This window comes from Salvelinus alpinus, chromosome 1 (assembly GCF_045679555.1).
Source record: "Salvelinus alpinus chromosome 1, SLU_Salpinus.1, whole genome shotgun sequence".
NCBI lineage: Eukaryota > Metazoa > Chordata > Actinopteri > Salmoniformes > Salmonidae > Salvelinus > Salvelinus alpinus.
The window spans coordinates 9620249-9638886 of NC_092086.1; the positions used below are offsets into that span (position 1 = coordinate 9620249).

General features: G+C 38.5%; 1 protein-coding gene, 1 long non-coding RNA gene and 1 pseudogene across 2 annotated transcripts in view; all 3 read right to left on the reverse strand.

The window, feature by feature from the left end:
• Nucleotides 1–18638, reverse strand: part of LOC139539669 (NLR family CARD domain-containing protein 3-like) — a 57843-nt gene that overhangs the window by 5082 nt on the left and 34123 nt on the right. The gene's annotated exons all lie outside the window — the stretch shown is intronic.
• LOC139539845 (NLR family CARD domain-containing protein 3-like) lies at nucleotides 3814–6168 on the reverse strand (annotated as a pseudogene).
• LOC139570285 (uncharacterized) lies at nucleotides 9236–15542 on the reverse strand. The gene is made up of 3 exons (XR_011674045.1): nucleotides 14752–15542; nucleotides 12186–12253; nucleotides 9236–9576 (listed from the first exon to the last, which is right to left on the reverse strand). It is a non-coding gene; the product is annotated as an uncharacterized lncRNA (long non-coding RNA).

The following is an 18638-nucleotide window of genomic DNA, read 5'->3' on the forward strand; positions in this document are numbered from 1 at the left end:
TTCCTGTTTCTCTCTACCAGTTTGTCTTACATGTTTATCAAGTCAACCAGCGTTTATCCCTACTCCTGCTTCTATTCTTTTTTGATAGTCCTCCCGGTTTTTGTCCCTTGCCTGTTTTCTGGACACTGTAGCCACCTGCCTGACCATTCTGCCTGTCCTGACCTCTAGCCTGCCTGACCATTCTGCCTGTCCTGACCTCTAGCCTGCCTGACCATTCTGCCTGTCCTGACCTCTAGCCTGCCTGACCATTCTGCATGTCCTGACCTCTAGCCTGCCTGACCATTCTGCCTGTCCTGACCTCTAGCCTGCCTGACCATTCTGCCTGTCCTGACCTCTAGCCTGCCTGACCATTCTGCATGTCCTGACCTCTAGCCTGCCTGACCATTCTGCCTGTCCTGACCTCAAGTCTGCCTGACCATTCTGCCTGTCCTGACCTCTAGCCTGCCTAAACATTCTGCCTGTCCTGACCTCGAGCCTGCCTGACCATTCTGCCTGTCCTGACCTCAAGTCTGCCTGACCATTCTGCCTGTCCTGACCTCTAGCCTGCCTGACCATTCTGCCTGCCTGACCAGTCTGCCTGTCCTGACCTCAAGTCTGCCTGACCATTCTGCCTGTCCTGACCTTTAGCCTGCCTGACCTCTAGCCTGTCTGACCATTCTGCCTGTCCTGACCTCTAGCCTGCCTGACCATTCTGCCTGTCCTGACCTCTAGCCTGCCTGACCATTCTGCCTGTCCTGACCTCGAGTCTGCCTGACCATTCTGTCTGTCCTGACCTCTAGCCTGCCTGCCAAACTGTACCTCCTGGACTCTGATCTGGTTATGACCTTTTGCCTATATTAATAAATATCAAAGACTCTAACCATCTGCCTCCCGTGTCATCTGGGTCTCGCCTTGTGCCTTAAACCACACTGCTATTCTTTGAGGGTATCACCTTTTATTTGAAGTATTCTGACCAATTCACTCATAGTGTATTAAAGTGGTCAAAAGTATACTATTTGGTCCCATATTCTTTGAACACAATGACTACATCAAGCCTGTGACTGCAATGACTGAGAAAGATCATGAATGAATCATGAATAATAATGAGTGAGAAAGTTGGAGGCTACAACAAAACATGCTAACCTCTCACCATTACCAATAACAGAGACTACAACAAAACATGCTAACCTCTCACCATTACCAATAACAGAGGCTACAACAAAACATGCTAACCTCTCACCATTACCAATAACAGAGGCTACAACAAAACATGCTAACCTCTCACCATTACCAATAACAGAGGCTACAACAAAACATGCTAACCTCTCACCATTACCAATAACAGAGGCTACAACATAACATGCTAACCTCTCACCATTACTAATAACAGAGGCTACAACAAAACATGCTAACCTCTCACCATTACCAATAACAGAGGCTACAACAAGACATGCTAACCTCTCACCATTACCAATAACAGAGGCTACAACAAAACCTGCTAACCTCTCACCATTACAAATAACAGAGGCTACAACAAAACATGCTAACCTCTCACCATTACCAATAACAGAGACAACAACAAAACATGCTAACCTCTCACCATTACAAATAACAGAGGCTACAACAAGACATACTAACCTCTCACCATGACCAATAACAGAGGCTACAACAAAACATGCAAACCTCTCACCATTACCAATAACAGAGGCTACAACAAAACATGCTAACCTCTCACCATTACCAATAACAGAGACTACAACAAAACATGCTAACCTCTCACCATTACCAATAACAGAGACAACAACAAAACATGCTAACCTCTCACCATTACCAATAACAGAGGCTACAACAAGACATACTAACCTCTCACCATTACCAATAACAGAGGCTACAACAAAACATGCTAACCTCTCACCATTACCAATAACAGAGGTTACAACAAAACATGCTAACCTCTCACCATTAACCTCAAATAAAAGGTGACATTCTGTACTGTCACCTAATATGAAACATTATATCTAAAATCCAAAATGTTGGAGTACAGCACCAAATGCACACTGCTATTCTTTGAGGGTATCACCTTTTATTTGAAGTATTCTGACCAATTCACTCATAGTGTATTAAAGTGGTCAAAAGTATAGTATTTGGTCCCATATTCTTTGAACACAATGACTACATCAAACATGTGACTGCAATGATTGAGAAAGATCATGAATGAATCATGAATAATAATGAGTGAGAAAGTTGGAGGCTACAACAAAACATGCTAACCTCTCACCATTACCAATAATAGAGGATACAACCAAACATGCTAACCTCTCACCATTACCAATAACAGAGGCTACAACAAAACATGCTAACCTCTCACCATTACCAATAACAGAGACAACAACAAAACATGCTAACCTCTCACCATTACAAATAACAGAGGCTACAACAAGACATACTAACCTCTCACCATGACCAATAACAGAGGCTACAACAAAACATGCAAACCTCTCACCATTACCAATAACAGAGGCTACAACAAAACATGCTAACCTCTCACCATTACCAATAACAGAGACTACAACAAAACATGCTAACCTCTCACCATTACCAATAACAGAGACAACAACAAAACATGCTAACCTCTCACCATTACCAATAACAGAGGCTACAACAAGACATACTAACCTCTCACCATTACCAATAATTGAGACTAAAACAAAACATGCTAACCTCTCACCATTACCAATAACAGAGGCTACAACATAACATGCTAACCTCTCACCATTACTAATAACAAAGGCTACAACAAAACATGCTAACCTCTCACCATTACTAATAACAAAGGCTACAACAAAACATGCTAACCTCTCACCATTACCAATAACAGAGGCTACAACAAGACATGCTAACCTCTCACCATTACCAATAACAGAGGCTACAACAAAACATGCTAACCTCTCACCATTACCAATAACAGAGGCTACAACAAAACATGCTAACCTCTCACCATTAACAATAACAGAGACTACAACAAAACATGCTAACCTCTCACCATTACCAATAACAGAGGATACAACAAAACATACTAACATCTCACCATTACCAATAACAGAGACTACAGCAAAACTTACCAACCTCTCACCATTAACCTCAAATAAAAGGTGACATTCTGTACCGTCACCTAATATGAAACATTCTATCTCAAATCCAAAATGCTGGAGCATAATACCAAATGTAAAACTGTAAGCTTCACTGTCCAAACACATATGGTGTGGACTATGTGTGTCTGGTAAACACATGTGGATCTGGTGAACAGTTATCACTTGTTGACCAACTACAGGAATACTGACCTCAGAGTCTCCAGTTTACAGTGGGGATTCCCCAGTCCAGCAGAGAGCAGCTTCACTCCTGAGTCTCCTGGGTGATTGTAGCTCAGGTCCAGCTCTCTCAGGTGTGAGGGGTTTGACCTCAGAGCTGAGACCAGAGAAGCACAGCCTTCCTCTGTGACTCCACAGCCTGACAGCCTGACAAAGAGATCATCATGACTTCACAAACACACTGTTAATTTAACACCAGTAGTGTAGAAGGACAATGGCAGATGCATTTGGTTTATTATCCAAAACAACATATAGATTCATCTTCCATCTCCTAGAATTGTATGGTCATAATTTATACTAATGTGAACATCAATGCATTTTTTCAATATGTTATTCAATTTAATATTATGTACATATTATAATACATAATTTACAATATAATATTATACACATATTATTATGCATATTTTTCTCTAAACTGAAAATTTCTTTCTGATGATTAGTTCTTATATGTCATTTTATTTACTCACAGAACAGCTCTGGAGGCTTTGACCACTGGCAGCAGCCTCAGAAGACCTTCCTCTGATCTGGAGTATTTCTTCAGGTCAAACACATCAAGCTCCTTTTCTGAAGTCAGCAACACAAAGACCAGAGCTGACCACTGTGCAGGTGACAGGTTGGGTTTTGAGAGACTTCCTGAGCTCAGGTATCTTTGGATCTCCTCCACTAGAGAATGGTCATTCAGTTCATTCAGACAGTGGAACAGATTGATGCTCCTCTCTGGAGAGGGATTCTCCCCGATCTTCTCCTTGATGTACTTGACTGTTTCTTCATGGCTCTGTGAGCTGCTTCTTGTCTTTGTCAGTAGACCTCGTAAGTGCTTCTGATTGGACTCCAGTGAGAGGCCCAGAAGGAAGCGGAGGAAAAGGTCCAGGTTTCCCGTCTCACTTTGTAAGGCTTTATCCACAGCACTCTTGTAGAAAGTAACTTCAGACTTGTCTTTTGTTTGCAGTTTGTCCATTAGATTCTCATTGTTGTTGATGAATGAGAGGAACACATATACAGCAGCCAGAAACTCCTGAATGCTCAGATGAACAAAGCAGTACACCTTGTCCTGGTACACCACACATTCCTCTTTAAAGATCTGTGTGCACAATCCTGAGTACACTGAGGCTTCATTGACATCAATGCCAGCCTCTTTCAGGTCTTCTTCATAGAAAATCAGATTGCCATTCACAAGCTGTTAAAAGCCAGTTTTCCCAGTGACAGAATGCTCTCTTTATTCCAGTGTGGACCTGTCTCTTCTTTCCCAAGATACTTTTCATTCTTCTGTTTGGTATGAAACACCACAAGGTGTGTGTACATCTCAGTCAGAGTCTTGGGCATCTCTTCTCTCTTATGTTTCAGCATGTGTTCAAGGACTGTTGCAGAAATCCAACAGAAGACTGGAATGTGGCACATGATGTGGAGGCTCCTTGATGTCTTTATGTGTGAGATGATTCTGCTGGCCAGGTCCTTATCACTGAATCTCTTCCTGAAGTACTCCTCCTTCTGTGGGTCATTGAAGCCTCGTACCTCTGTCACCTGGTCAACACACCCTGAAGGGATCTTATTGGCTGCTGCAGGTCGGGTAGTTATCCAGATGAGAGCAGAGGGAAGCAGATTTCCCTTGATGAGATTTGTCAGCAGAACATCCACTGAGGTTGACTCTGTGACGTCACAACAGATCTTGTTCTTCTGGAAGTCTAGGGGCAGTCGGCACTCATCCAGACCATCAAAGATGAACAGAACTTTGTACTTGTTGTAGTTGGAGATTCCTGATTGTTTGGTTTCCATTGAGAAGTGATTGAGGAGTTCAATGAAAGTGTGTTTGTCCTCTTTCATCAAATTCAGCTCCCGGAAAGGGAATGAAAATACAAATTGGACATCCTGATTTGCTTTTCCTTCAGCCCAGTCCAGAATGAACTTCTGCACAGAGACTGTTTTTCCAATGCCAGCGACTCCCTTTGTCATCACAGTTCTGATAAGTTTGTCTTGTCCAGTTATGGGTTTGAAGATGTCGTTACATTTGATTGCAGTCTCTGGTCTTGCTTGTTTCCTGGTTGTTGTCTCAATCTGTCTCAGCTCATGTTCATTATTGACCTCTCCTGTTCCACCCTCTGTGATGTAGAGCTCTGTGTAGATCTTATTGAGAAGTGTTGGGTTTCCTTGTTTAGCGATCCCCTCAAATACACATTGAAACTTCTTCTTTAGATTAGATTTGAGTTCACGTTGGCAAATCACAGCAAGCTCATCTGAATGAAGAAATAACACAGAGGATATTAATATTACGTCTGTTTTAATGCCTACAGTATTGCAGGACTGTTATGAAGTTTAAAATTATAGTCATTTCTCTTCTTAACTGACTGTATAAATGTGTAAATGTTTTCATAATGCATTACAGACTGGTGTGACTGATTATATTATTATTGGTATTATTGATGGTATTATTAATGTTCTCTCTCTCTCTAAATGTATTATTTTATTATTATTATTTTATTTATTTAAATATTATTCTCTCTGTATGTGTTGCTACAATATCATTGAGTTACACAGCTACTTTAGCTGTACTTTAGCTACAGCTTTTAAATGTTATAAAACAGCATTCAACATGAGGCAGACAGATCTTACATTTCTCCAGTGTGTCAGCAAGCTCCTTCTGGTTCATTTTCCTCAGGACGTGCAGTGTGATCTTCAGAGCCCCCTCTCTGGCACTGCTCTCCTGCTTCTCATCTTCAGCATCCACCACTTCCTTATCCTGCTTCTGACTCTCAAAGCCTTCTGGGAGTTCTGGACTAAGAATCCTCTTGAACATCTTCAGCTCTTTCTTCACAAATGTCATAATTTTCTCTTCAAGCAACTGAAATAAATCAAGTAAATAAGTTAAGCAAGAGAAGAAATGGTTTCTCATTAACAAATTAATGAATGATTGACAGATCAACTTTACTTGAGGTAAACAAAAACAAATGTACATAACAGGACCACATACACTGAATATGGAGGCCAGGTCTGTTTGATGACTCTGGGAAGACTGACCACTGAGAATCTCTGACTCTGATCTCTCCTGTTGGTTTCTGTGGACAAAACATGAGATTACATCTCCTCATCCAGGGAGTACACACACGCACGCACGCACGCACGCACGCACGCACGCACGCACGCACGCACGCACGCACGCAACGCAACGCAACGCACGCACGCACGCACGCACGCACGCACGCACGCACGCACGCACGCACGCACGCACGCACGCACGCACGCACACACACACACACACACACACACACACACACACACAGGGAGGAAATGTTGTGTTTGTTTAATATTGTTTTAGGACTATGAAAATAGACAAAAGGATTAGCCTATGGATTATGAAAACAACCAAAATAAATGTGAAAATGGGAGAGGAGAAATGACTAGAGACAGTGTTGTTTAACTCACTGACCATGACCCATGAGTTCTTCTTACCTTTGTTCAGTAGAAAAGTCTCCCTCTCTAAAGTATATAGGATGCATCATAGACTTGTCACTCTTCATGGACACACAGCTGGGTACAGGGGAGGCTGGTCTCTCCTGCTTGATTGGACTTCAACACAACAGAGACAAACATTACATCTCTCATCTACTCTGAGCTCAGATGGGGAAACATAAGAAGAGTTTCATTCCAAAAAGCTTTATATCCATTTTCAGAAATGTTTGTAATTTAGCTTTTATTCTTTAAAGAAGTTATGTTTATATTTTTTTGCTAAATGAGGAGATGGCACGTGGGTACCTGCTTCTATAAACCAATGAGGAGATGGCACGTGGGTACCTGCTTCTATAAACCAATGAGGAGATGGCACGTGGGTACTTGCTTCTATAAACCAATGAGGAGATGGCACGTGGGTACCTGCTTCTATAAACCAATGAGGAGATGGCACGTGGGTACCTGCTTCTATAAACCACTGAGGAGATGGCACGTGGGTACCTGCTTCTATAAACCAATGAGGAGATGGCACGTGGGTACCTGCTTCTATAAACCAATGAGGAGATGGCACGTGGGTACCTGCTTCTATAAACCAATGAGGAGATGGCACGTGGGTACCTGCTTCTATAAACCAATGAGGAGATGGCACGTGGGTACCTGCTTCTATAAACCACTGAGGAGATGGCACGTGGGTACCTGCTTCTATAAACCAATGAGGAGATGGCACGTGGGTACCTGCTTCTATAAACCAATGAGGAGATGGCACGTGGGTACCTGCTTCTATAAACCAATGAGGAGATGGCACGTGGGTACCTGCTTCTATAAACCAATGAGGAGATGGCACGTGGGTACCTGCTTCTATAAACCAATGAGGAGATGGCACGTAGGTACCTGCTTCTATAAACCAATGAGGAGATGGCACGTGGGTACCTGCTTCTATAAACCAATGAGGAGATGGCACGTGGGTACCTGCTTCTATAAACCAATGAGGAGATGGCACGTGGGTACCTGCTTCTATAAACCAATGAGGAGATGTGACTTGGGTACCTGCTTCTTCTATAAGCCAATGAGGAGATGGCACGTGGGTACCTGCTTCTATAAACCAGCGCGAACTGCGTCACAAATAGAACTGACTTCTAGACGCTCGTTGGCGCGCGCGAGCAGTGTGTCATTTTTAATAACGAAATTAATTTAGCGACGCGAGCGTTGTAGTCAGCCTGTCAGCCCCGCTAAAAGGCTGGTGTCGTTACTCTGCCTTCTCCGGGGGCATGTTGAGGTAAATTTACTAACCGGGAGGGTTGAATTATGTAATTTATTGGTGGGCTGGAAGACGCACTCTTGTCTTGTCTATTCCGAGGTTGTTTACTCGCAATATCAGATATTAAGATGATTTTTATAATGAATGTTTACTGAGGTTGAGGCTCTGACTAGTGATTATTTACCCGGGTTAAATACCTGCTATAATCACTATTTCTTTGCTCTCCCAAAAGCAACACAGCCCTAATACGAGATATATAGCTGACTAAAGTAATGAGTGACCATTTTAGAAAATCATGGGACATATAGTCTGTGGTTGCATGCTTTTTTATGTCAATCATATTGCTGCTTGTAGCCTGTAACTGACACTTTGAGGTCTTATGCTGCCATCTATTCAACATATTTAGCAATTAAAAGTTATTAATTCACGTACAGACATTGGTGAGGCAGCTGAGAATTAAAGTGTATTTTTCTCATTAATTCCTTAGATCAGTCTCAAACCTGCCCCACCTATCCTACGCCAATTGCTGGACTTTCATATAGATGTTACCAGGTCACCCAGTTCAAACCACATTTGAAAAACATGTCTTGTTCATCAAGTGTTCTGCCTTGCAATAACAAATATAATAAAATAACAAAACAATAAAAGCAAAATGCTTAGACAGGTTTTAATTAACAAAATAATCAAAATGCTATTTAGTACTAAAATAGTTTCTAGAAGTGTTCTAGGCTACCCTACCCTGGAATTAGGGTTAAGGGTTAAGGCTAAAATAGGTAATACGTAGGGTTAGAGTTTCTGTAGAGCACTTTGTGACATCTGCTGATGTAAAAAGGGCTTTATAAATACATTTGATTGATTGTTTGGTTTAGGGTTTTTAAGGCAAAAAACATTATGGGTTTATAGCTCTCTTGCTCCTCCCTGTGGCCTTCTGTGGGTACTACATAACTCATTCACAACACCTGCTAGGCTCATAATCTGAGGTAGCAACTGAGTCAGATCTACAAATCAATGAGCTAGACCTGTCCATTTGGTTTGTAACTCAGTGAACCTGTACAGCATTCTCTCAAATTGATGCCTATGAATGAAGATTTCAATGCATATCAAATTACCCAGCAGCCATTTAGAAACAAAATGTTGTCAAAAAATTTATAATCTTCTTTTAAAAATGTATTGTAGCTGTTTAAATCGGCCACATCTTGAAAAAGAGGACAGTAATAATAGTAATAATAATTTAATTAAAGATATACCCATCTAAAATCTATTAACTGATAATCTGAGAACAGTAATATTGAAGGTAACCATAAGCAACCATTTCTGATGAAAAAACAAATGTGATGCAGTTTGGAAATAAACTCATAATAATTATTTCAAAAATTGTCATCTCACCTCTTAGCTTTGGTGTCATGGTCCCCAGAGAGATGCCTTTTAGAGGCAGGTCCCTCCTCTCTCTCCACAGAGAGACTCATTTTAGAGGCAGGGCCCCCCTCCTCTCTCTCCCCAGAGAGACTCATTTTAGAGCACTGACCCCTAAACAGAGATCCAACATGTTGGTTGTGGTTAACACAGTAATTCTTTAATGTCAATTGTTATCATTTATTAATTATCTCCTATAAAACATTTACTAACAGACATAGAAACAATCAGATGATTTAATGCAATCACATGAATATGTAGCTGTGAAATGACATCTCCATGGTAACTGTCAATAATAATAATAAGTCACTGTTTGTTAAGGTAGTTATAGACAGTACAGCAACAATAATAATAATAATAAGTCACTGTTTGTTAAGGTAGTTATAGACAGTACAGCAACAATAATAATAATAATAATAATAATAAGTCACTGTTTGTTAAGGTAGTTATAGACAGTACAGCAACAATAATAATAATAATAATAATAAGTCACTGTTTGTTAAGGTAGTTATAGACAGTACAGCAACAATAATAATAATAATAAGTCACTGTTTGTTAAGGTAGTTATAAACAGTACAGCAACACAAGGCCATGTCTCACAATTATTTGCATTCATTAAAAGTAGGCTATTTATTGTCTTTCAATCTGTTATTTTCTAAATGTATCTGAGAATGTAGACAGAAGGGCTAAAACGGACATGATTGATCTGAGGGGGAAATCATTGATCCATTCAGAAAGGTTTTTTGCATCAAGTAAGAGATGTTATATTATGTAAAGTAGACTAGGTTATAATGTATAATAGTGGGTTGTTAGTGATATGTAGATGTTATATTATGTAAAGTAGACTAGGTTATAATGTATAGTAGTGGGTTGTTAGTGATATGTAGATGTTATATTATGTAAAGTAGACTAGGTTATAATGTATAGTAGTGGGTTGTTAGTGATATGTAGATGTTATATTATGTAAAGTAGGCCAGGTTATAATGTATAGTAGTGGTTTGTTAGTGATATGTAGATGTTATATTATGTAAAGTAGACTAGGTTATAATGTATAGTAGTGGGTTGTTAGTGATATGTAGATGTTATATTATGTAAAGTAGACTAGGTTATAATGTATAGTAGTGGGTTGTTAGTGATATGTAGATGTTATATTATGTAAAGTAGACTAGGTTATAATGTATAGTAGTGGGTTGTTAGTGATATGTAGATGTTATATTATGTAAAGTAGACTAGGTTATAATGTATAATAGTGGGTTGTTAGTGATATGTAGATTTTATATTATGTAAAGTAGACTAGGTTATAATGTATAGTAGTGGGTTGTTAGTGATATGTAGATGTTATATTATGTAAAGTAGACTAGGTTATAATGTATAGTAGTGGGTTGTTAGTGATATGTAGATTTTATATTATGTAAAGTAGACTAGGTTATAATGTATAGTAGTGGGTTGTTAGTGATATGTAGATGTTATATTATGTAAAGTAGGCTAGGTTATAATGTATAGTAGTGGGTTGTTAGTGATATGTAGATATTATATTATGTAAAGTAGACTAGGTTATAATGTATAGTACTGGGCTGTTAGTGATATGTAGATGTTATATTATGTAAAGTAGACTAGGTTATAATGTATAGTAGTGGGTTGTTAGTGATATGTAGATGTTATATTATGTAAAGTACACTAGGTTATAATGTATAGTAGTGGGTTGTTAGTGATATGTAGATGTTATATTATGTAAAGTAGACTAGGTTATAATGTATAGTACTGGGTTGTTAGTGATATGTAGATGTTATATTATGTAAAGTAGACTAGGTTATAATGTATAGTAGTGGGTTGTTAGTGATATGTAGATGTTATATTATGTAAAGTAGACTAGGTTATAATGTATAGTAGTGGTTTGTTAGTGATATGCAGATGTTATATTATGTAAAGTAGACTAGGTTATAATGTATAGTAGTGGGTTGTTAGTGATATGTAGATGTTATATTATGTAAAGTAGACTAGGTTATAATGTATAGTAGTGGGTTGTTAGTGATATGTAGATGTTATATTATGTAAAGTAGACTAGGTTATAATGTATAGTAGTGGTTTGTTAGTGATATGTAGATGTTATATTATGTAAAGTAGACTAGGTTATAATGTATAGTAGTCGTTTGTTAGTGATATGTAGATGTTATATTATGTAAAGTAGACTAGGTTATAATGAATAGTAGTGGGTTGTTAGTGATATGTAGATGTTATATTATGTAAAGTAGACTAGGTTATAATGTATAATAGCAGTGTGTTAGTGATATGCAGATCAAGGTCTATACCTCGGCTAAAGCCTACATATCATAGATGACCAGTCTAAACCTGTTCAGATCAGTTCACATAATGTTATAGTCCTACCAGTAGCAGGACAGAGAATGTACTGTATATAACCTACATATCATAGATGACCAGACTAAACCTGTTCAGGTCAGTTCACAGATACCATCAGGTTTGTCAACAACAGTGATCATAGCTCCAACCTACTCTGACTATTGAATGTCTGACATCGTCCTAACCTTATAATAGTTTGTAGGTAGCCTAGACCTACAGTACGAGAGTCTGCCCGTCTTTCCTACATACCAACACATTTATTTAATGTTACAGAGAAATATGTGTCACAGTTTCAACAGCCATTTTGTAACTGCGTAGGCTACAAACATACTTTTAATTTCATATGAGGAAATCACATAACTTACAGTCACTGGTGCAGCTGCCTGTTTTCTTGCAGATGAAGTAGCTTTCATAGACAACTCATTCAACCAGCCTAAACAACAGTAAATAAAAGATGTCAAATGGTCAAAAGTGAATCTTGATATAGACATATACATTAGAGAGAGGTATATATATCCTGATATAGTCATATACATTAGAGAGAGGTATATATATCCTGATAGAGCCATATACATTAGAGAGAGGTATACATATCCTGATAGAGTCATATACATTAGAGAGAGGTATATTGCTGCAGATGTTGGATCTTAATTTGAGCCAGTTTGCTACAGCAGCAAAATAATCCTGCAGGAACAGGACATTTGAATTATTATGTGGATTCAAATTAATGAACAATTTTTAAATGGAAAAGTGGAATTGATCATCTTCAGAAACCTTTTTTAAAGCTTAATTACACTCAAATACACTACAAGTTTAGTATTTCTGCAACAGGGTGATAAAATTAAGATCCTACATCTGTACAGACATTATGTCTTTATCTGAAAGGCAGTTTGAGTTATTAATAATAACGTTGCAACTGTCAGCTGCTGTAAACCTCTGTGATTGGATGTTATAGACCCCCATACATATCCCCATGTACAATTATCTGTACAGATGTAGGATCTTAATTTGATCACCCCACACTGCAGAATAACTTTCCAGCAATGCAGGAAATGTAAAACTTGTAGTGTATTTGAGGTTTAAAAAGGTTTCTGAAGTTTGTAAAGTCCACTTAGAAATTTCAGACTTGAGTTTTCCTTACGAAAAATGTAGCAACCCCAACAAAAATGTCCATTAATTATAATTCACATAATAATTCACATTTCCTGTTGCTGCAGGAATATTTTCCTGCTGTAGTAAACTGACTGTGTAAATATACTTGGTGAATAAAGGTGATTGTGATTCTGCAAAGGTTGAGTCTCTAGACTCCCTTGCTGCTCTGGAGAAATAATGAAATGGTTGTCATGGTGATTTAAACTGGGACTGTAATCTCCCAACTCTGAGAACATGTCATTGTGATGTCATTTGTTACATTTCACCCAATTGATAAAGACAGATACAAGGCTGAACCCAGAAGACAACTCTAAATCAACACTTACTGATATTATCCTAAAATCCTTCACTCATATTATTGTGTCTCTTTGTTCAACAGGTCGTCTATGATAATAATACTGTAGCAAACAGCAGGGCAGTGAACCCAGGTCACTGGCGAAAAAGGAAAACACCCTATGCATCGCACCAATAGTGTTAACCCAGTATCATCATAAGTAGGGTTAACCCAGTATCAGTATTAATAGGGTTAACCCAGTATCATCATAAGTAGGGTTAACCCAGTATCAGTATAACTAGGGTTAACCCAGTATATCTAGCTTGCATCGTAATATACCCCTCAGGCTACGTTCAGGTTTCAGCATCAGGCAGGTATCAACAGCCGAGTCGTAGGCTACAACCTGGGTTGTATTCATTAGTTTACACCACAGCCAACAGTTTTAAATGTTACATAAACAGTTTACTCCAAACACTGTACAACGTGGACTAAACCGTTTCTGTTGCCAAACGTTTTGCTACGGTGGGCACTAATGAACACACACAACCTGTTTTGAGGAAGTGTAATTTGTTGTTAGGCTTTTCACAATATTTATTTGTCTCTTTCACACAACGTACCTTCCTGAGTGAAAAGCATTAACAGTAGATTAGAAAGAGAACATGTTTGTTTGTTGCTTGTTGTGTTTTAAACCTGTTTTGAGAAGACAAGTCTGTAGACCTATGATACAGTACACTCTTAGAATAAAGGGTTCCAAACGGGTCCTCCGGGTGTCCCCATAGGAGAACGCTTTTGGGTTCCAGGTAGAACTCTTCTGGCTTCCATGTAGAACCCTCTGTGGAAAGGGTTCTGTATGGAACCCAAAAGGGTTCTACAAAGGGTTCTCCTATGGGGACAGCCAGAGAACCCTTTTAGATTCTAGATAGTGTAGGAGCGATCACCCTGGGGCACACAGATGGGCACAGAATGAATTCACCCCACGTATCTAATTAATATCAAATACATTTTAAGGAGAGTAGGACTATTATAATACTGTCCACCAACAATATCATCAACTATATGAATACACATAACAATATCATCAACTATATGAATACACATAACAATATCATCAACTATATGAATACACATAACAATATCATCAACTATATGAATACACATAACAATATCATCAACTATATGAATACACATAACAATATCATCAACTATATGAATACACATAACAATATCATCAACTATATGAATACACATAACAATATCATCAACTATATGAATACACATAACAATATCATCAACTATATGAATACACATAACAATATCATCAACTATATGAATACACACAACAATATCATCAACTATATGAATACACATAACAATAACATCAACTATATGAATACACATAACAATATCATCAACTATATGAATACACACAACAATATCATCAACTATATGAATACACATAACAATATCATCAACTATATGAATACACATAACAATCGTTGTCTTACCTTGTATCTCTCAATAGAAACAGAGTCTGAAATTCGGTCGTTGAAAGTTACTTCCTTGTGCTCTGCTCATTTACATATCAGGTTCTGCCTGTTCTCTCTCCCCTCCCTCTCTCTTTACAGCTCTTACAATGTGCCTTGGCATACATTCTACAACTGTCTGGAACTCTATTGGAGGGATGTGACACCATTCTTCCACAAGAAATTCCATCATTTGGTGTTTTGTTGATGGTTGTGTTCAATTGTGTTGAGACCTGGTGACTGAGACGGCCATGGCATATTGTGAAACATCAGCAAGTTCACCTGTCTTCATCACTGAAACTCCTGCCAAACGTGCCCCAACAATCACCAATCATTAAGCTCTTCCCGAGCAGGGTCACAGTCTCTCCTGGTAGCAGCTCCTCTCTCTCCAGGGGTAGCAGCTCCTCTCTCCCCAGGGGTAACAGCTCCTCTCTCCTCAGGGGTAGCAGCTCCTCTCTCCCCGGGGGTAGCAGCTCCTCTCTCCCCAGGGATTTGAAGATATTGGGGGCTACTTTTGAACACATACATCTACAGTGTTTTGCCAAAAACCACTCAACAACTTCAAACATTGACTCTGACCTGTCCAATGAGCCAAACTGATTAAATAATCCCACAGTAGCTCTCTCTCTCTCACTCACACACACACACACACACACACACACACACACACACACACACACACACACACACACACACACACACACACACACACACACACACACACACACACACACACACACACACACACACACACACACACACACACACACACACACACACTTATCCTATTCTTCTGTTGCTGTATCTGTGTCTTGTCTGGTGTCTCTCTCCATCATATCCTGTTCTTCTGTTGTTGTCTCTGAGTCTTGTCTAGTGTGTCTCTTTAGTTTTGCAATCCAAAAAGGTCAAGGGGATACTGTGGTAGCTTAATTCTTGTCAATAGGGGGGCGCTGTTTTCACTTTGGAAAAAATCGTGCCCAATTTAAACGGCCTCGTACTCTATTCTAGATCATACAATATGCATATTATTATTACTATTGGATAGAAAACACTCTCAAGTTTCTAAAACTGTTTGAATTATATCTGTGAGTAAAACAGAACTCATTTTGCAGCAAACTTCCATACAGGAAGTGAAAAATCTGAAAACGAGGCTCTGTTTCAGGGCCTGCCTATTCAATTTCCTTATATTTATCGATATGCATGCACTTCATACGCCTTCCACTAGATGTCAACAGGCAGTGGAAGGTGGAATGGGGTGTCTAGCTTGATCTGAGGTCGAACAAGAGCTTTTGGAGTGGCAGGTCAGCCATTTTGTCAGTTTTCCAAGGCGCGCGAAGGAGCTCGACATTGTCTTCTGAAAAGCGGTCGGTATACATGGCGAATATCTCCGGCTCTGATTTTATTTGATACATTTGATAATAACATCATAAAGTAGGTTTTTTCAACCGAGTTTTATCAGTTTATTCAACGTTTATTGGGACTTTTGTAATTTTCCGTTCTTTGCGCAAAGAGAGGATGGGAATGTTAGTAACCTTGGCTAGCATTGTGGCGCGAATTCGACAGAAGAAATGGACATTCTAAAACCAAACAATGATTTATTCTGGACCAAGGACTCCTTGTACAACATTCTGATGGAAGCTCAGCAAAAGTAAGAAAAAATGTATGAAGTTATTTCGTATTTCTGTGTAAAATATTGACTCCTATTCTCAGCCGTGTTGGTGAGTGCTGTCGCACAATAACGCAAGCTGTATGTTATGGTAAAGTTATTTTTAAAAATCTAACACAGCGGTTGCATTAAGAACCAGTGTATCTTTCATTTGCCATACCACACATTTTTATGTAAAGTTTATGATGAGTTCTTTGGTCAGATTATGTGAGTGTCCAAAATATCTCCGAACATTCTGGGAAAATGTTGCTACATATTCACAATGTATAACCACGATTGCAGCGTTAAATGTGCACATTTCCGAACAAAACATAAGTGTATTGTATAACATGATGTTATAAGACTGTCATCTGATGAAGTTGTCCAAAGGTTAGTGATTAATTTTATATCTTTTGCTGGTTTTTGCGAAAGCTACCTTTGCGGTGAATAAATACGTTTGTGTGTTTGGCTATTGTGGTAAGCTAATATAATTCTACATTGTGTTTTCGCTGTAAAACACTTTAAAAAAATGGAAATATTGGCTGGATTCACAAGATGTGTTTCTTTAATTTGCTGTACACCATGTTTATGTATTTCACGTTGCTCTCTGTAATTATTCTGGCTGCTTCGGTGCTATTTGTGATGGTAGCTGCAATGTAAAACTATGATTTATACCTCAAATATGCACATTTTTCGAACAAAACATAAATGTATTGTATAACATGTTATAAGACTGTCATCTGATGAAGTTGTTTCTTGGTTAGTGACTAATTATATCTCTATTTTGTCGGTTTTGTGAAAGCTACCTATGCGGTGGAAACATGGTGAAAATATGCGGTTGTGTGTTTGGCTATTGTGGTAAGCTAATAGAAATACATATTGTGTTTTCGCTGTAAAACCTTTTAAAAATCGGAAATGATGGCTGGATTCACAAGATGTTTATCTTTCATTTGCTGTATTGGACTATATATATATCATATACTATATACTATATAGTATATGATATCCCTGTCCCGTTAGGCTAGGCTATGCCAGTCAGCTTTTTTGATGAGGAGGATCCCGGATCCGGGATGGATATTAATGTTATGTTGGTTTTGAAGAGGTGGTTCATCGTTAATCATCCATTATATATTGGGAGGTAATGCAGAGATCATTACTTCATGTTATGTTGGTTTTGAAGAGGTGGTCAGTGTTAATCATCCATTATATATTGGGAGGTAATGCAGCGATCATTACTTAATGTTATGTTGGTTTTGAAGAGGTGGTTCATCGTTAATCATCCATTATATATTGGGAGGTAATGCAGCGATCATTACTTAATGTTATTTTGGTTTTGGAGAGGTGGTTAATCGTTAATCATCCATTATATATTGGGAGGTAATGCAGAGATCATTACTTAATGTTATGTTGGTTTTGAAGAAGTGGTTCAGTATTTATCATCCATTATATATTGGTAGGTAATGCAGCGATCATTACTTAATGTTATGTTGGTTTTGAAGAGGTGGTTCATCGTTAATCATCCATTATATATTGGGAGGTAATGCAGCGATCATTACTTAATGTTATGTTGGTTTTGAAGAGGTGGTTCATCGTTAATCATCCATTATATATTGGGAGGTAATGCAGAGATCATTACTTAATGTTGTGTTGGTTTTGAAGAGGTTGTTCAGTATTAATCATCCATTATATATTGGGAGGTAATGCAGCGATCATTACTTTATGTTATTTTGGTTTTGAAGAGGTGGTTCAGTGTTAATCATCCATTATATATTGGGAGGTAATGCAGCGATCATTACTTAATATTATTTTGGTTTTGAAGAGGTGGTTCATCGTTAATCATCCATTATATATTGGGAGGTAATGCAGCGATCATTACTTAATGTTATTTTGGTTTTGGAGAGGTGGTTCAGTGTTAATCATCCATTATATATTGGGAGGTAATGCAGCGATCATTACTTAATGTTATGTTGGTTTTGAAGAGGTGGTTCAGCGTTAATCATCCATTATATATTGGGAGGTAATGCAGCGACCATTACTTAATGTTATGTTGGTTTTGGAGAGGTGGTTAATCGTTAATCATCCATTATATATTGGGAGGTAATGCAGCGATCATTACTTAATGTTATGTTGGTTTTGAAGAGGTGGTTCAGCGTTAATCATCCATTATATATTGGGAGGTAATGCAGCGACCATTACTTAATGTTATGTTGGTTTTGAAGAGGTG